Raw genomic sequence first — 20,680 nt, 5'->3', positions numbered from 1 at the left:
TCGCTTTGAACCAGGGAATCCTGTCGCTTTGGCCAAGCATAATGTGAAAGAAGATTTTTCCGCCATGAACAAAGGCAAATGGGATGTTAATCTGGAAACATATGCTGCTCTGGATGCTCGAGATCTTCATTCTGGTTACTTGAACCGGCTAGATACTAGCCGTGACTATGAAGCTGGCATGGTAAAGATGATGAGAGATAAATTTGAGGTAACTTCCTTGTGCTTCTTCTTTCTTTAAGTACTGCCACTGTATTAATCCTCCTAGCCCCCAAGGGCCGTTTTGTAATCTTCTTCAAACCGGGACTTGAATATAGTCCTCCATACTTTCAACTCCATCAATGTAGCCCCCAAGGGCCGGTTCAACTTAGTATAGTTAAACCGGGACTCCAATAAAGATTCTAACATCAGAACATAATTGAGAAAATAGCCATTAGCCCCCAAGTGCCAAGTTGAATACCTGTATTGAGCTTGGGACTTTGCGATTTAGTAACAGATGAAAATTGAAGGTGCATTAGCCCCCAAGTATTAAGCATATAACTTGTTATGTGGTTGGTACTTCAAATTCTTGTACCGTTTGTTGAAAGCCAAGCACTATCTTTATGCAGGCTGAAGTGCAGATCAAAGAAGACCGGATTACTGATCTGCAGGAAATTTTGAAAACACAGCAAGCTGAAACCGACAAGGCAAGGGAAGAATTAACCAGCGCGTTGAGTATCACAGAACAGCTGAAGGAGGGCTTCGAGAAGGAGTGGACTGATTGGGCCACTGAGAAGGCCGATTTAATAAAAAGAGCTGAAAACACTGAAGCTGCTCTTAAACTGGTGGTAGATGAGCTGACTACCGTAAAGCGGCAAATACATTCCATGACCGCTGCTATCTTTGGTAAGTCCCTTTTAATATCTTGGACAACTCTGGCCTGCTTATAATAAATCCGGTTTGTGATCTTTCTTGTATTGTTATAGGAACATGCATTGGTCACTTCGGGTCAGATGTTCGAAAGAAATTGAAGGCTGCCGACACTTTAATTGAACAGCTGTATACCGGAGCGCAACGGATCATCACCACTGCATCGCATAACAATCCGGACCCTTTCTTAATCCAAGACACTCTTAATAGGTTGTCAATGCTTCCTGCGTGGATTGAAGAACTAAAGAAATCTGCTGCTCGAACCCGAGCCATTAATGCCTTGATCCGGGCAAAAGCTTGGGTGCCGGATTTCGATCCTGTTGAAACAGCTCAAGGCTATCCCAGCTTGAAGGAAGATGGCTTAGAGTTCAATGAAGATGATTTGAGGGCGATAAACCGTGCAGTACGCCCTCTGGCTTGCCAATTGGCTGAAGAGGCAGACTTGTCGTATTATCAAGCTCAGTACAATGACTAGAACAAACGAGTGCCTGCACCAACTCCTGAAGCGGAAAATTTGATTCCTCCAATCCGTAAGCATACTTACGCTCCTGATATTGAACCGTCTTCTCTGATCCATGAAGAGGCTGTCTTTCAAGCTTTAATGGATAGAGATGAGGAAGCTGAAGCAGCGCGGGACGACCCACAACCATCAGACCGGTTTGATGAGCAAGCTTGAACCCGAAACCGGTTTACATAAGAGCTTTATTATGATCTGCCGGAACAACAATGATCTTATTTGGGCACCGTGTTTCCTTGTAATAGGATAGTCAATACTTCTGTCTCGAAATATGCCTTCGTGCATAAGTACTGATGCTTTTTCTTGAAATCCTTATTTATATGTCCTGCAATCAGAAAAATCTTGAACTGTGGTGGCGGTTATACCGCCAACCGGTTTATAACCTTGATATATATATATATATATATATATATATGTATGTATTTAAAACATATAATCAAATATGTGATACAAAGTACCTGCCGTCGCTGGGCATCAAGTTGGCTTAGCCAAGCTTGAAACGGAGTATTTATAAACCGTTACCATCATAGGGGAGAAAACAACTCCCTTGTAAATCGTGCTGGGTCATTATGAGCCCCCCTGCTACTTCATGATGTTAACAGGAAAGCTAAAACGGGCATATTTCTCCGGAATACAAATGAACCGATTTCCGTCAGCTGAACCGGTAAAAAAGTGTTGTTGGGTCAAAGGAAACACAATAAAAAGTTGAAGAATAACCATAAAAGAAATATGGCAGCAAAGGCAATGATAAAAACCGTTTGCAAAAACATGCTTTACTGAGCTGATCAGATGGTGTTACCATGGTCGGACAGGACCAAGCCCCCAATAGGAGTGACAATGGTTCAAGTCAGCCAGGTCCCCAAATGAAACCGTGGCAATTATGCCGATCAAGAGGCGTGGCAATGGTTCGGGTTCGACCATGCCCCCAAGTGATTTTGTGGCCTTAGGCCGATCAAGAGGCGTGACTGGTTCAGACTTGACCATGTCCCCAAGTGATCTGGTGGCTTTCGCCTATCAAAAGGTGTCGCGTTGGTTCGGACACGACCAAGGCCCCAAGTGATATCACAAAAAAGCAAATTTCAAGGGGTAAACCGGAGGCCGTTTTAAAACAGAACCACTCCATGTAACCACGCATGATAGGAAAAGACAGAGACCCCGCTTTAGCTAAGGCTCCGGTTTTATTATTTCACTGATAATATATACACTGTCATAATATGTACATAGATAGAGCCGATGGCTCACGTGTAGTAAGGCCGAAGATGAGCTATATTCCACGGCCTGTTGGTCTCCTCCTCTGATGTGCGTGAGTCTTTATGCTCTCGAATATCCATCAGATAGTACGACCCATTGTGCAGATTTTTGCTAACCACGAAAGGTCCCTTCGAAGGTGGAGACAACTTGTGCATATCCGTCTGATCTTGGATGAGCCAAAGCACCAAATCTCCTTCTTGAAAAGTTCTGGTTCTGACCCGGCGACTGTGATAGCGACGGAGATCTTGTTGATAAATCGCCGAGCGGGCGGCCGCTATGTCACGCTCCTCATCTAATAGGTCCAAAGCTTCTTGTCGTGCTGTCTCATTGTCCGCTTCAACATAAGCCACCACACGAGGCGAATCGTGACGGATATCACTAGGTAGAACCGCCTCTGCTCCGTACACCATAAAAAACGGTGTGTATCCTGTGGATCGGTTGGGCGTAGTGTTGATACTCCATAGTACAGATGGTAGTTCTTCAACCCAACATCCCGGTGTTCTTTGCAATGGAACCATAAGCTGGGGTTTGATGCCTCGCAAGATCTCTTGATTAGCTTGTTCTGCCTGCCCATTGGACTGGGGGTGAGCCACTGATGATACGTCCAGTCTGATGCGCTCACGTTCACAGAATTCCTTCATAGCACCCTTGGATAAATTGGTACCATTGTCAGTAATGATACTGTGTGGAAAGCCAAACCGGAAAATCACTTTTTTAATGAACTGAACCGCTGTAGCTGCATCACATTTGCTAACAGGCTCCGCTTTAACCCACTTGGTAAACTTGTCAACTGCCACCAGAAGGTGGGTTTTCTTATCCTTGGACCTTTTAAAAGGTCCGACCATATCCAGCCCCCAAGTTGCAAACGGCCAAGTAATTGGAATCATCCTCAATTCTTGAGCCGGCACATGAGCACGCCTTGAAAATTTCTGACAGCCATCACACCGTTTAACCAAGTCCTCCGCATCAGCATGAGCCGTCAACCAGTAAAACCCGTGACGAAACGCCTTAGCCACCAGAGATTTCGAACCGGCGTGGTGATCACAATCCCCTTCATGGATTTCGCGTAAAATTTCACATCCTTCTTCAGGAGAGATGCAGTGTTGAAACGCCCCTGATACACTGCAATGATGCAATTCGCCATTGATAATTGTCATAGATTTGGATCGCCGGACTATCTGCCTGGCTAGAGTCTCATCCTCTGGCAACTCTCCCCGGTTCATGTACGCAAGATAGGGAACTGTCCAATCCGGTATAACATGTAAAGCTGCCACCAATTGAGCCTCCGGATCAGGAATAGCTAAATCCGCTTCACCTAGGAGCTTGACTGACGGATTGTGCAACACATCAAGAAAGACATTAGGCGGGACCGGTTTACGCTGAGAGCCTAACCGGTTTAAAGCGTCCGCCGCTTCATTTTTTCGACGATCCACGTGATCCACCTGATAACCCTTGAAGTGACCTGCAACAATATCCACCTCACGACGATATGCAGCCATGAGTGGTTCTTTAGAATCCCAGGTGCCAGACACCTGTTGAGCTACGAGGTCCGAATCACCGAAGCATTTAACCCGACTTAGATTCATCTCCTTAGCCATCTGGAGACCATGAAGCAAGGCTTCATACTCAGCTGCATTATTAGTACAAGGGAACATTAAGCGGAGAACATAACAAAACTTATCACCTCGTGGGGAAGTTAACACGACTCCAGCCTTGCAATTGCCTGGATCCATCAAAATGGATAGTCCAATATGTGTGATCCGGTTTCTCCTCTGGTTCTTGCAACTCGGTCCAATCATTGAGGAAATCAACAAGTGCTTGAGACTTCACCGCCGTCCGGGCTACGTACTTCAATCCGTGCGGCCCAAGTTCTATAGCCCACTTGGCAATCCGGCCGGTCGCCTCCCAGTTCTGTATGATATCGCCCAAGGGAGCTGAACTAACCACTGTGATAGGGTGCCCTTGGAAATATTGCTTCAGTTTCCGGCTTGCCATGAAAACTCCATATACCAGCTTCTGCCAATGCGGATACCTTTGCTTGGATTCAATAAGCACCTCGCTGATATAGTAAACCGGCCGTTGAACCAGATATTCCTTGCCTGTCTCCTTGCGTTCTACCACAATAGCCACGCTAACTGCACGAGCATTGGCCGCCACGTATAACAATAACATCTCCTTGTCGACCGGAGCTGCAAGAACGGGCGGATTGGCTAATTGTCGCTTCAAGTCCTCCAACGCTTCATCAGCAGCTGGACTCCAGACGAATTGATCTGTCCTTCTCAACATCTGGTAAAAAGGAATGGCCTTCTCTCCAAGGCGGCTGATAAACCGGCTCAGTGTGGCGATCCGACCCACCAAACGCTGAACATCGTTGATACACTTTTGTTTAGCCAGGGAGGTGATAGCCGTAATGTTCTCCGGATTAGCCTCAATTCCTCTGTTGGACACAAGAAATCCCAGCAACTTGCCTGTCGAAACACCAAAAACACATTTGGCAGGGTTAAGCATCATCTTATAAGCCCGCAAGTTGTCAAAGGTTTCCTTCAAATCATCAACCAGCGTCTCCTTCTGCCTTGACTTGACTACAATATCATCCACATAGGCGTGCACATTGCGGCCGATCTGTTTATGCAGGCAACTCTGCACACACCATTGATAAGTGGCTTGGGCGCTCTTGAGCCCAAAAGGCATAGATACATAGCAGAAGGCTCCAAAGGGAGTAATAAACGCCGTATTCTCCTGGTCCTTAACTGCCATTTTGATCTGATGATATCCAGAATACGCATCCAAAAAACTCAAACGCTCACAACCCGCCGTGGCATCAATAATCTCGTCAATGCGGGGGAGGGCAAAAGGATCCGCTGGACAAGCCTTGTTGAGATCCGTATAATCCACACACATACGCCAAGTGCCATTTTTCTTAAGAACCAGCACCGGATTAGCAAGCCACTCTGGATGGAACACTTCAATGATAAAACCAGCTGCTAAGAGCCTGGCTACCTCCTCCCCAATAGCTTTGCGCCTCTCTTTGTTAAACCGGCGGAGAAATTGCTTTACCGGTTTATACTTAGGATCCACATTAAGAGTGTGCTCAGCGAGTTCCCTCGATACACCTGGCATGTCAGAAGGCTTCCATGCAAAAATGTCCTGATTCTCACGGATGAACTCGACGAGCGCGCTTTCCTATTTAGGGTCCAAGTTGGCACTGACAGTGAACTATTTGGACGAATCGCCAGGCACGAAATCAACAAGCTTAGTCTCAGCCACTGATTTGAACTTCAGATCTGAATCATGCTCCATGGTTGGCTTCTTCAAAGGGGTCATGTCCGCCGGATCAACATTGTCCTTATAATATTTTAACTCCTCTGTGGCACAAACTGACTCCGCATAGGCCGCATCACCTTCCTCACATTCCAAAGCAACCTTGCGGCTCCCATGAACCGTTATTGTCCCTTTGTGACCCGGCATCTTGAGCTGCAAATAGATATAACAAGGCCGTCCCATGAACTTGGCATAAGCCGGCCGTCCAAACAAGGCGTGATACGGGCTCCGGATCTTCACCACCTCAAAGGTTAGTGTCTCGGATCAGGAATCATGCTCATCCCAAAAAGCCACCTCCAGGGCTATCTTACCAACAGGATATGCTGATTTGCCAGGCACCACACCATGAAATACCGTATTAGACGGTCTGAGATCCTTGTCTGCTAGCCCCATGCGGCGGAATGTCTCATAGTACAGGATGTTAATACTGCTCCCTCCATCCATGAGCACCTTGGTGAATTTATAACCTCCCACCTGAGGGTCTACCACTAATGCCAACTGGCCTGGATTGTCAACCCGGGGGGTGATCCTCCCTGCTCCACACAATAGGCTGCTCTGACCAGCGTAGATAACGCGGTACGGCCGGTTCAACAGAGTTTACTGCTCGCTTATGAAGTTTCCGGTCGCGCTTATCCGAACTGGTTGTGAAAACGTGATACTGCCCATTGTTCAACTGCTTTGGCTGGCTCTGATAACCCGACCGCTGCTGCTGCTGCTGTTGGTTGTAACCCCCTTGACCGTTCTGATTATCCTGGTCATTATTACCGCCCTGATTGAAACCTAAACCGGAAGCTCCATCGTGACCCGGCCCATGGAAACCGGATCCTGAGCCACCACCTGACCCACGGTCATACCGGAAGGCATTAGAGTTTTTAAATTCCTGCATAATGAAACAATTCTTCCACAGGTGGATAGCCGGCGCCTCCTTCGTCCCGTGTTTTGGGCAAGGCTGATTCAGCAAATAGTTTAAGCGATCCGGGTTAGGATTTGGAGCCCCATTACGATTCGCCGCTTTACCTCTGCGCCGATGACCCTTATCCTGTGCATTAGTGTTAGCCACAAAGTCCATGCTGCCATCCGCTTTCCGCTTGCCTCCGTTTCCATGACCCACCGGTTTGTATTGATGCCCCTTAGAGTTGTTATTCCTTTTTCCCTTCCCCGCTTCGTCATCATCAGTCTCGGGATCCTTGGTACTATCAGAATCAGCATACTTCACTAAAGCGACCATGAGAGTTCCCATGTCATTACAGAACCGCTTCATACGCCCAGCTTCAGCTTTAGAGGCGTAAACCGGCAGTTGCCCTCCAGGGTTAAGATCGCAGATTCAGCATTGATCTTGTCAGACGAGTGCAAAACCTCAGCAACACGGCGTACCCAATGTGTTGTTGACTCTCCGTCCTCCTGAACACAAGCCGCCAAGTCCACTATGGACTTAGGCTGTTTACACGTATCTTTGAAATTCTGGATAAACCGGGTCCGGAACTGTGCCCATGAACTAATAGAATTAGGTGGCAGACCCTTCAACCAAGTATGGGCTGTGCCTTCAAGCATCATGGTGAAGTACTTCGCACACGCAGCCTCATCCACATCTAGCATCTCCATTGCCATCTCATAACTTTCTACCCACGCTTCTGGAGATAAATCAGCGGTGTAATTCGGCACCTTGCGCGGGCCTTTGAAGTCCTTGGGCAGGCATATATTGCATAAAGCGGGGACTAAACAGGGCACTCCCAAGCTAGATGCGACCCCAGGCCCGGCAGAGGTGGTAGGACGAACCGGTGTAAGCTGATCCGCCTCGTTCTGTGCTGCTAACTCGGCCTCCCTTCGTGCCCGGGCCCGGTCCACTACATCCTGAGCATCGTGAACACCACCGGCCGGGTTATTGCCACGGGCCGCTTCACGGCCCCGCGCATTGCTTGATATGGCCGGTTCATCCAGGCACCTGCTATAGCTCCGGCTTGGACGAGGTGTGGAATGAATCCGATCGCGGCTATATGAATATGCCTCCTGTTGAATCAAAGCGGTCCGGAGAAGTTCCTTAACTCGGCGCATCTCTATTTCTTGCGGAGAGTCTCCTTCGACCGGGATAGCTTCTAATCGCGCAGCAGCTGCGACAAGATTGTCCATAGGATTAGAATAATGACCCGGAGGTGTCCGGACCAGCGGAGGAATCACAATGTTCTGCCGAGGAGGTTCCTTCAGGCGGGGTTGGACCGACGCTCCTGGCCCTGGTGCCTCGACCCGGTTTACCTCCAGGTGCCCCGGCGGATTACTGGTTCCCGCTCCCGGAGTGTGAAAGAGATTTCGAGGGTCGAACCCTAACGGCAGGCGTGATCTGTGTTTCCGCTTCAAGACTTCCTGTGATGCGTTCTGGTCGAGCATAAGTTTATAGGCCTGGGCGTCCAAAGCGGCCCGTTCTGCGGCCATCCTGTCCTTCTTTGCCGCCAAGTCGGCTTTGGCTTGGGCGATCTGCTCTCTTACTTTTGCAATCTCTACATCATGGGCCTCCTGATCCGCCAGATTGGCTTCTGCCATAAGTACAGCTAGTGCATCAAACAGGTCAGACAAAACTTGAACCGGTGGGCGCACCAGGCCTCCTGCCCCTGCTGCTACTGCCGCTGCTGATCCGGAGAGTATTGCTGCTGCGGTCGAGGAGTGATTCACCGCCTGTGTACCGGCCATGAATATTCCAACCCGGTTGATCTGCTCAGGGGGGTCCGAAATACTATCGCCATCGGAACAGCCCCTAATCTGGTCGTCTTGAAATTGATACAATGATTCTGTCTCTCCGGTTGAGGACTCGTCACCGGAATAGACGACGGTCTCGCTATCATATTCTGACTCGTTCCCATGCTCTCCTCCGTGGATGACTCCCACGAAGGCACGCCTCATAGCCGGTTTAACCTGGGTAGATCTCGCACGCTGAGCCGTCTCAACGAGGTCGGTGTGGATGTCCGGCTCAGGCCCAGGCTCACCAATCTTGCCGATAAAAACGTGTATGCCACCAAAGGGGACCCGGTACCCGTACTCAATCGAGCCGGCTTCAGGACCCCATCCTGCATCATCGATGTAGAGCTTGCCGCGACGACTCTTGGTCATCCGGCCCACAGCATAGCCTTCGAGTCCTTTGAGCTTGCCCTCCAAGATCATCAAACCATCGTGTGATAGCCCCACGGTGGGCGCCAACTGTCGTAGATTTGTCACGGCAGATGTCCTCATGAAAGGACTTAGTCGTGGAGCCATCACAACGGGTTAACTTGAAGGGGTTAAAACAGACACAAAGACACAGGGGTTTATACTAGTTCGTCCCCTTCGATGAAGGTAAAAGCCTACGTCTAGTTGTGATGGAATTGATGTGGTTTCGATGGCTAGGGAGCAAACAAGCTTCGCCTAGGCTCGAGTTGTTGTTGTCTATCCTTGAACCGCCGCCGGGTCATCCCCTTATATACACGGGTGACGCCCGTCGGTCCACAGAGTCCCATACCAGTTCATACTCGTATCCCGGTTGGTCTCTCTCTATTCCTAACTTACAATGCAAGTTTACATATCAAGCCGGTTTACGGCTACAGGTTCTAAACCGACTACAGGCCTTGGGCCTTCATCTGCTTAATCACCTTTACATTACTAATGAAGCTATCCCGGCCCAGGTAGGCCGGTTCACGCCTAGTGGTAATATCCCCAACAGTATGTGTGGGATCCGACTATCTAGTTGTTTATCCTTAGTAGCCTCTCTTACCGGGAAATGTCTCCTAGTGCTTCCACTGAGCCATGGTAGCTTGCTACTGCTCCGGAACACTTAGGCTGGCCGGCATGTGTCCTTCTTCGTTCCTGTATCTGTCCCCTCGGGGAAATGTCATGCGATGAATACCGGATTCCTGTTAGCCTGCTACAGCCTGGTTCACTGGAGTCCTGCTAGCCCAGTGCTACAGCCTGGATTCACTCGCTGATGACCGACACGTTCGATGCTGGGTCATGGATGCCTGTCCCTGTAAGTCTGTGCCACTTTGGGTTTACGACTAGCCATGTTAGCCCGGGCTCCTTATCATATGGATGCTAGCAACACTATCATATACGTGTGCCAAAAGGCGCAAACAGTCCCGGGCAAAGGTGAGGCGACACCCATGGGAATACCGTGCTTGAGGCCGCAAAGTGATATGAGGTGTTACAAGTTAGATCGATGTGGCATTGAGTCGGGGGCCTGACATTGTGCAATCGTGTTTATCGATGCCTATTACTCTTGTGGTCCGTCAAGCCATTCTATTCCAGAGTGACTAGGAGAAACAAACTCCAGTACCCTTTTCCATTTCCAGGATTGGGTCAAAGCAGTTGTGTTCCACAGATCAAGATGTAATCCAGCTTCTAGTCTGTTCTACCCTGAAGTATTACTATCTTTATATCAGGAATATCATGGGAATTGCACGCCATCCTATGAACTCTTGATACAGTGATACTTCTCACTCTCATTATTCATTTCTAGGCTCCCATGTTGATGCAACAGGAATGCCGACTTGTGAACTATGATGTGTGAAATCGATACTCCTAGCAACCCTTTTGCTTGGTAGTTAAAGGACAATAACTTCATCCTTAGCCTGTTGGTTATTGAATCACCATCCTAAGGTTGATCGTGCTACCTAGTCCATATTTCTGCTGCACTCTTCGGTCAATGAGTTAGGACTGTGTCAATCCTTCGCTCTTTTGATCATTTCATCTTGCCTCGGAAGCAAGATTGATATCGAGCTTAGTAACATACCGGTGGTTCGTGATTTTCCAAATATCTTCTCGGAAGTGTTACCAGGTTATCCCCTGACTCTTATGTTGAGCTCGTGATCAAGTTGGTCTTCTTATAAACCACCCTTTCGCCAAGAATCCGTGTTGGATACCCGTGAGCTGGTTGGTTAAGCTAAGCAACAACTTGGAGAGTTGGAAGACGAAAGCTTGTCCGACTCAGTTCAATCCAAAGGGATATCTTTGTGTGTGTGTGTTGAAGAAAGATGATATCTTCATTGATTGATCCTCGTGGTCAATTGTTGGATCTATTGTCTTACCCCAAACCTTTGGTTTGAGTACGGGCTATCGTCAAATCAAATCAGAACCAACGATGTTCGTAATGTTGTCTTACTCGTGGATTTTCCTCGAGCATACACCATTATATCTTTCGGGTCTGACCAATACTATCACCTTGTTCACATAGTTATGGAATTCCATCTCCATGGGAATCTCGATGAATTGTTGTTGAGCCCATCGACAACATCCTTATCTCCTCCATGATTTTGTTGAACATTAAGCTAGTGTTGGAAACTTCTATAAGCATTATCTTCATGTCCCGTTCATGAAGCATAAGTTGGATGAAAGAAGTGACTTCCTCCAGTTCATGTGCATTTGATGCAAGTTGCCGTCGTGAATTCGAGAAAGTCAATGTTGCTTCCTCTAGAATCATCCCAAATCGGTCATGCATAGGTGCGAAGCATTCTGTGGTTTGGAGACTTGCAACCTCCATTCTATATGTGTATCCTTAGCACACCAAGCCACTGACTGATCTGTTCAAGGAGAAGAAGTTCCTTCATAAGAGCTAATCCGGACTTATGTAAGGACTTCGATATCCTCGATGATGGTTCCCATCTAGAACTCGGTAGTGTTTTATTAGACTACCATGTGGTCATGCTTGTCTAGGATAGTGTGTTCATAGGTGTGTAGCAGAACCAGCTCATATTTTGGAGCTTACTACCATAGTCCATTTCGTGAGAATCTCGCAACGTCGTCTCGTCGATTTGTGTTGCAACCTTTCCTTTTCCAGACATGTTGTCTGAAATATCCTGTTACCAACCAGATCCGAATCACAGGCAGATATGATGGTTGGAACATTCCCAACATTTGCATTTTATTCCTAGCTTACACCACCATTGTGCCAAGTTCCATGGGTTGCTTTTCTCAGCATTTGTTGTCCAAGATCATCTTCGAAAGTGGGCTTACCATGGGTCCAACAAGGTAGTCCACATCATCCATCCTAGTTTGAGTATGCCATTCTTCCGAGCTCCCTCAAACGATCCATTATGGTTTGCCTTAGGCTGGTATAAAGAGTTTCAATGATCTCTAAATCAAAAGTAACTCTTTTTGCCACTTAAGGGAATATTTCTACGAGTCACCTCTCCCAAGGTGCCCCGTTATGGGATCATAGTAATTGTTCCTCGCTACTTTGAAACCCTCGTCAAATTGTTTCTTCTGTCCCTCCTGATGCATGTCTTGCCTCTCAGCTCCAGAGATGTTTCTGCGTCTCATTCCGTGAGTTGATCTTGTGATCATTGAGATGATCCTAAGTTGCTCGAACCTCAAGAAGATCGTTTCTTCTAAAATTCTCCCTTTCCTCTCGTTGTCATGTTGGATGAAGTTCTCAAAGCAAGACATCGAGATCAAGATGATGCAATAAATCAACATCTTCGAGAAGGACAGTTGTATCTTGGAAATCATGTTATTAGCTCGTGTCCCTCTGTCTTCTTACCTCACGTCTTGAATCTCGGGACGAGATTCTTGTTTAGTGGGGGTGAGTTGTCACATCCCTAGAATGTTGGTTGTAATCAGTTACATGAGTGAGCATCTTGCATCATGTCTAACTTCTAAAAGTTGAATTGAGGTTAGTTGAAACCCTTAGAAACAAGTTCAGAAATAATCAACATTAAAATCTCATCAAAGAAGCCCAAGAAAATGCTCCTGTTAAACCTTGAAAAATATTGGCAAGAATAAAATTCAAACCAATATTTTTGTAGGCTTAAAAATATTTATTTTGGGCCTTTGAGTTAAATCATAATGTATTTGAATTGGCTTTATTTCTGTTATAAAAGAAATACATGTCCAATAATTTTGGAAATTATTGTGGGGCTCTAGAATAATATCTCTAGTCCATATAGTAATTTACAGAAGCAAATAAAATGGTTTAGTGCTTCTACTAAATCAAAACAGACAAAAGAAAATAGGAAAAGAAAAGCAAAATGGAATCAGAGAGGGAGAGAGAACTACCTGGGCCAACTTACCTGGCGGACCAGCTGTTCTGGCCCAGCAGGCCGGCCAAGCCGACTGGCCAACGCTAGTCATATTCCACCTCGCGCCAGTAGGCCAGGGCGCGTGCCTGCGGCATGCCCGCACGCGCGAGGCCACCTCCTGCTTGCTTGCTCGCTGCTGGAGACGGCCCGGAGCGCCACGACACCCCTGGATCCGCCCCCCTCGATCTCTCCCTGTGCTTCTCTCCCTCCTCTGTCTCTCTCCCCCCTCTTTCCTCGCTCGCGTCCGAGGCCGCCGACGAGCACCACTGCAGCCACCGCGCAAGCCTTGCCTCTCCGCTGCGTCCAGCCGCTCAGCCGACGTCCGTGTCCTCTCCTCGCCGACTAAATCATGCCGAGGAGCACCAGGTCATCGCCTTCGAGCTCGTCACCGCCGCATCTCCACACCGGACTTCACCGAGCGATTCACAGTCTCCGGCGCGTCCCCAAGCCCCTGAGCTACCATGCCGCCTCCCTGTGAGCGCCCGCTTCGACTCTCCCTCTTCCCCGGCCTCTCTGCGTCCTCTAGGTCGTAGTTGCACGAACGCCGAAGCTCCGCCGCCGCATATGCTCGCTGTCGGTGTCAAAACCGGCGGATCTCGGGTAGGGGTCCCGAACTGTGCGTCTAGGCGGATGGTAACAGGAGACGAGGGACACGATGTTTTACCCAGGTTCGGGCCCTCTTGATGGAGGTAAAACCCTACGTCCTGCTTGATTAATATTGATGATATGGGTTACAAGAGTAGATCTACCACGAGATCAAGGAGGCTAAACCCTAGAAGCTAGCCTATGGTATGATTGTTGTTCGTCCTATGGACTAAGGCCATCCGGTTTATATAGACACCGGAGAGGGCTAGGGTTACATAGAGTCGGTTACAAAGGTAGGAGATCTACATATCCGTATCGCCAAGCTTGCCTTCCACGCCAAGGAAAGTCCCATCCGGACATGGGACGAAGTCTTCAATCTTGTATCTTCATAGTTTTGGAGTCCGGCCGATGATGATAGTTCGGCTATCCGGACACCCCCTAGTCCGGAACTCCCTCACTCGCTGCCGCCGCCGCTACACGCCATCCCTGGCATCCCCACGGCCACTGTTGGATGCGCGCGAGTGAGGGCCTCCTCCCGGTGCCCTTCGCTCGCCTAGTCGCCCCCTGTAGCGCTGTCCCGAGTGGACTCCGCCACGCCGGAAGGTCGCCGGCGGCCTAACCCCGGCCATGCCGACGTGGCGTCGTCATTACGGCTAATGAGGCCACTAACTAACCCACATGCTCACTGACACATGGGACCACGTCCTAATAAACCCTTGCTTTGTTTCTGTTTAGATTAGTTTTAAATCCGGCAGGACCCACACCAGAGTTGACCGTCGTGACGTGGCTGTTGACTAGGCCCACCTGTCTGTGACACTAGCCAGCTCTGTGCCACTGACGTGTGGACCCCACATGTCAGGTTTGACCTGGACCCGGTCAGCTGACTTGCTGATGTCAGTTTGATGTCATGCTGACGCAGTAAGCATTTTCTGGAATATTTCTAATTCAAAAATGATTTGGAAATTTCAAAAAATGTTGCAAACTTTGAAAAATCATAGAAATTCAACCGTAACTCCAAATGAAATAAGTTATATATGAAAAATGATCAGAAAAATCTAATCTATCCATCTATAATAGTTTCATGCATGTTTAAACAACTTAAGCTTGATGTGTAGGGAAAAACATGATAAGGCACTATCTAAATTCATAGTTTGAGTTTGAAAATGAACCTTTGGTTCAAAATGACTCAAACCACCCTGTTTGTAGTTGCATTAGCTCATACACACTCATTTTGCCATGTCATGATCATGCATCATATTGTGCATTGCATTGATTGTGTTCCCTCTCATTTGTCGGTGATTGTCCCCTCTCAGTAGACAATGTTCGACGATGTGATCAATGACACCGATGAAGAACTATACTATCTTTAGAAGTGCCAGGCAAGCAAAACCCCCTTGTTCATTCCGATACAAACCCACTCTCTCGCACTGCTCTCTTTTGCTGCATTAGGACAACAATGATTCAACTGTTACATGCTGCGGTAGTTGAACCCCTTATCCTCTGCATGACCTGTCATTGCCACAGTAAATAGATGAAACCCACTAGCATGAGTAGGAGTTGTTTGAGCCCTGATGTGCCTACTCATTCATGCTTGTTTGTCATGCCTGCTACTGCTTAGTGTTGAGTCTGGTCTGATTCATCGGGGATGAATTGGAAGGTTGTGAACATGTCCTACTGTGTGTGAGCTAAGTGTGTGAACACGATTTGGTAAAGGTAGCGGTGAGAGGCCATGTGGGAGTACATGGTGGGTTGTCTCATTGAAGCCATCCTCAGGAACTGAGTTCTGTGTTTGTGATCCATGAACAGCTACTACCACTCATTGGGATCCTTAATTGACCCTCTCGGCTTCTTAACCACCCTTGTTCTCTGTCCAAGATTTGCAACCAGTTTCTGGTGTTTGTAGGTAGAGCTAGTAGTCTACCAAGTGGCACCCGGTATAGGTGGGCTTGGGACAGACTAGGTGCAGTGGCACGGTGTACTAAGTGGCACCTAGATGGTGGGCTTGGGAACCATGCTCACATCGTTTGGGGCCGCGAGCGACGCCCCGGCCGGATCTCCTTGCGGATGGAACCTGAATAGGCGATAAACCTGGACTAGAGACTTGAGTGTTTAGGTAGGCCGTGGCCGACACCCTCGCCAGGCTTCTACTTGAAGGTTGTCGAGATACATGATGTGTACATGGCGGTAAGTGGCGAGAGCGTGTGTGAAGAAGTACACCCCTGCAGGGTTAACATCATCTATTCGAATAGCCGTGTCCGCGGTAAAGGACTTCTGGGTTGCCTGTACAGTTCATAGACAAGTGAAAGTGGATACTCTAAAATACGCAAGATAAGCGTGAGTGCTATGGATGGCGTTCTCGTAGGGAGACGGGAGCGGATCCATATTGGTGTATTGATATGGTGAATATGTGGACTCGTGTGCGCCACCTCAAATGAGTTACTTGTAGTCGTAGTTCAGAATAGCCACCGAGTCAAAGCTGGCTTGCTGCAGTTAAACTCCACCACCCCCTTTGTTGATAATGATGCATATGTAGTTAGTTCTGATGTAAGTCTTGCTGGGTACATTTGTACTCACGTTTTCCTATTTTATGTTTTTGTAGAGAGACTTCAGTCTCACTAGTAGTTCCGCGTGAACTTCGACGTTTAGCTTGTTACCTCAGCTACGATCTTGTGCCCTCGGCAGGATCTGGTAGATAGTCAGGCTTCTCAGCCTTTTTCATTTATAGTTGTCAGTACTCATACATGTTAAGCTTCCGCTTGTGCTTGGACTTGTATGCTCTAAATGCTGGGTCGAGGGACCCATGTTTGTAATATCTCGCTCCTCGGAGCCTATTGAATAAAATACTTGAGTCGTAGAGTCATGTTGTGATGCCATGTTGTGTTTGCACATATCGAGCATATTGTGTGTATGTTATTGAAATGCTTGGTATGTGTGGGATCTGACAACCTAGTTGTTTATCCTTGGTAGCCTCTCTTATCGGGAAATGTCTTCTAGTGCTTCCACTGAGCCATGGTAGCTTGCTACTGCTCCGGAACACTTAGGTTGGCCGGCATGTGTCCTTCTTCGTTCCTGTGTCTGTCCCTTCGGGGAAATGTCACGCGGTGTCTACCGGAGTCCTGTTAGCCTGCTACAGCCCGATTTACCAGAGTCCTGCTAGCCCAGTTGCTACAGCCCGGATTCACTGGCTAATGACCGACACGTTCCTTATTGGGTCATGTATGCATGTCCCTGTAAGTTAGTGCCACTTTGGGTTCACGACTAGCCATGTCAGCCCGGGTTCTTTGTCATATGGATGCTAGCGACACTATCATATACATGAGCCAAAAGGCGCAAACGGTCTCGGGCCTGCTAAGGTGACACCCATGGGAATACCGTGCGTGAGGCCGCAAAGTGATATGGGGTGTTACATGCTAGATCAGTGTGGCATAGGATCGGGGTCCTGACAGCTTTGGTATCATAGCTTGACTGCCTGTAGGATTACCAAGCCAAACTGGTCGAAGTTGAGTCTAGAAATTATTTATTTATATAACGGAATTGATTGTGGGATGGAACGTAAGGCTCTTTTTACTCCTGATACCTTATGGCCTTCTGATCTGAGTCATCTTATCTTTCCTACGGGGTTAAGGATCTAGGCTATCTCTTCTTTCTATCAGGATCACGTGTTACTAATCCGTAGACTCATAAGATTGTTGGATTTAAGCCTCAGTTCAGTTTCTACCTTTGTATGTTAACTGTTGATCTCGAAACCTTGATATTGTTCTTTTGAGTGGTTATGCCATCATTCTTGTAGCATGTCTCAAATTCTTTTGAGCATTTACAACTGTTATGCTGTCTGAGTAATCCCAGGTTTCTAAACAATCTGATGCACATGCAAATCCTTTCTCTCTGGTTTTGATGTTCTTTTGGGCCAGGTTATTCAATCTAATCACTGAGTTGAGGTATTCTACTACCTCGGCATTTATGTTGGAGCTATTATTATGACCCTAGATGTCTAGAGTATCACCTGGTAATCTAGCCATGTTCTGTGTTCCAGTGTGATGATTCTGTCCATCATTCTCGAAAGCATCCCGTGATGCCATTTAGTTGGTAGGTTTTCTACTCCTGGGTTTTGAACCCGAGATTCACCCCACTTACCTCATATTGATAGTGTTTGCTATTTCCGTTATGATATCAGTAACCTTTGCATTAGTCCTCGAGGTCTGTGGTATTTCCTTCTTCCAAATACTATGAACCACTTACGACAGATGTTTGTTGGATCAAAAGATCACAACAGGAGTCCTCTCGATGGGTTCTCCATTCTATATTGCGACTCGGCTAGCTCAACCTTTGTGCATGGGCTATCTGGAAGAAATATGTTGAACTCGTTCGACATGCCAGTCCATGCATCCCCAACTCAGAAAATCATATGTTCTTTTGAGTTGTCCCCCTTTAGTTGTATTCTGATCCTTGTCTATCAATTGATAGTAAGGAGTGGTTGTGCAATCATGTTTATCGATGCCTATTACTCTTGCGGTCCTTCAAGCCATTCTATTCCAGAGTGACAAGGAGAAACAAACTCCAGTACCCTTTTCCATTTCCAGGATTGGGTCAAAGCAGTTGTGTTCCGCAGATCAAGATGCAATCCAGCTTTTGGTCTGTTCTGCCTTCAAGTATTACTATCTTTATATCAGGAATATCATGGGAATTGCACACCATCCTATGAACTCTTGATACAGTGATACTTCTCACTCTCATTATTCATTTCTTGACTCCCGTGTTGTTGCAACCGGAATGCCGACATGTGAACTATGATGTGTGAAATCGATACTCCTAGCAACCCTATTGCTTGGTAGTTAAAGGACAATAACTTCATCCTTAGCTTGTTGGTTATTGAATCACCATCCTAAGGTTGATCGTGCTACCTAGTCCATATTTTGGGTGCACTCTTCGGTCAGTGAGTTAGGACTGTGTCAATCCCTCGCTCTTTTGATCATTTCATCTTGTCTTAGAAGCAAGATTGATATCGAGCTTAGTAACATACCGGTGGTTCGTGATTTTCCGAATATCTTCTCGGAAGTGTTACCAGGTTATCCCCTGACTGTAATGTTGAGCTCGTGATCAAGTTGGTCTTCTTATAAACCACCCTTTCTCCAAGAATCCGTGTTGGATACCCCTGAGCTGGTTGGTTAAGCTAAGCAACAACTTGGAGAGTTGGAAGATGAAAGCTTGTCCGACTCAGTTCATTCCAAAGCGATATCTTTGTGTGTGTGTGTGTGTGTGTGTGTGTGTTTAAGAAAGATGATATCTTCATTGATTGATCCTCGTGGTCAATTGTTGGATCTATTGTCTTACCCCAAACCTTTGATTTGAGTACGGGCTATCGTCAAATCAAATCAGAACAAAAGATGTTCGTAATGTTGTCTTACTCGTGGAGTTTCCTCGAGCATACACCATTATATCTTTTGGGTCTGACCAATACTATCACCTTGTTCACATAGTTATGGAATTCCATCTCCATGGGAATCTGGATGAATTGTTGTTGAGCCCATCGACAACATCCTTATCTCCTCCATGATTTTGTTGAACATTAAGCTAGTGTTGGAAACTTCTATAAGCATTATCTTCATGTCCCGTTCATCAAGCATATGTTGGATGAAAGAAGTGACTTCCTCCAATTCATGTGCATTTGATGCAAGTTGCCGTTGTTAATTCGAGAAAGTCAATGTTGCTTCCTCTGGAATCATCCCAAATCTGTCATGCATACGTGCGAAGCATTATGTGGTTTGGAGACTTGCAACCTCCATTATAGATGTGTATCCTTAGCACACCAAGCTACTGACTGATCTGTTCAAGGAGAAGGAGTTCCTTCATAAGAGCTAATCCGGATTTATGTAAGGACTTCGATATCCTCGATGATGGTTCCCATCTAGAACTCGGTAGTGTTTTATTACACTACCATGTGGTCATGCTTGTCTAGGACAGTGTGTTCATAGGTGTGTAGCAGAACCAGCTCTTATTTTGGAGCTTACTGCCGTAGTCCATTTCCCGAGAATCTCGCAACGTTATCTCGTCGATTTGTGTTGCAACCTTTCCTTTTCCAGACATGCTGTCTGAAATATCATGTTACCAACCAGATCTGAATCTCAGGCAGATATGATGGTTGGAACATTCCCAACATTTGCATTTTGTTCCCAGCTTACACCACCATTGTGCCAGGTTCCATGGGTTGCTTTTCTCATCAGTTGTTGTCCAAGATCATCTTCGAAAGTGGGCTTACCATGAGTCCAGCAAGGTAGTCCACATCATCCATCCTAGTTTGAGTATACCATTCTTCCGAGCTCCCTCAAACGATGCATTATGATTTGCCTTAGGCTGGTATAAAGAGTTTCAATGATCTTTGAATCAAAAGTAACTCTTTTCGCCACTTAAGGGAATATTTCTACGAGTCACCTCTCGCAAGGTGCCCCATTATGGGATCATAGTAATTGTTCCCTGCTACTTTGAAACCCTTGTCAAATTGTTTCTTCTGTCCCTCCTGATGCATGTCTGGCCTCTCAGCTCTAGAGATGTTTCTATGTCTCATTCCGTGAGTTGATATTGTGATCATTGAGATGATCCTAAGTTGTTCGAACCTCAAGAAGATCGATTCTTCTAAAATTCTGCCTTTCCTCTCGTTGTCATGTTGGATGAAGTTCTCAAAGCAAGACATCGAGATCAAGATGATGCGATGAATCAACATCTTCGAGAAGGATAGTTGGATCTTGGTAATCATGTTATTAGCTCGTGTCCCTCTGTCTTCTTACCTTACGTCTTGAATCTTGGGACGAGATTCTTGTTTAGTGGGAGTGAGTTGTCACATCCCTGGAATGTTGGTTGTAATCAGTTACATGAGTGAGCATCTTGCATCATGTCTATTTTCTAAAAGTTGAATTGAGGTTAGTTGAAACCCTTAGAAGAAAGTTCAGAAATAATCAACATTAAAATCTCATCAAAGAAGCCCAAGAAAATGCTCCTGTTAAACCTTGAAAAATATTGGCAAGAATAAAATTCAAACAAATATTTTTGTAGGCTTAAAAATATTTATTTT

The sequence above is a fragment of the Triticum dicoccoides genome, chromosome 3B, assembly GCF_002162155.2.
Source record: "Triticum dicoccoides isolate Atlit2015 ecotype Zavitan chromosome 3B, WEW_v2.0, whole genome shotgun sequence".
Classification (NCBI taxonomy): Eukaryota; Viridiplantae; Streptophyta; class Magnoliopsida; order Poales; family Poaceae; genus Triticum; species Triticum dicoccoides.
Note: the sequence above shows the minus strand (reverse complement) of the source record.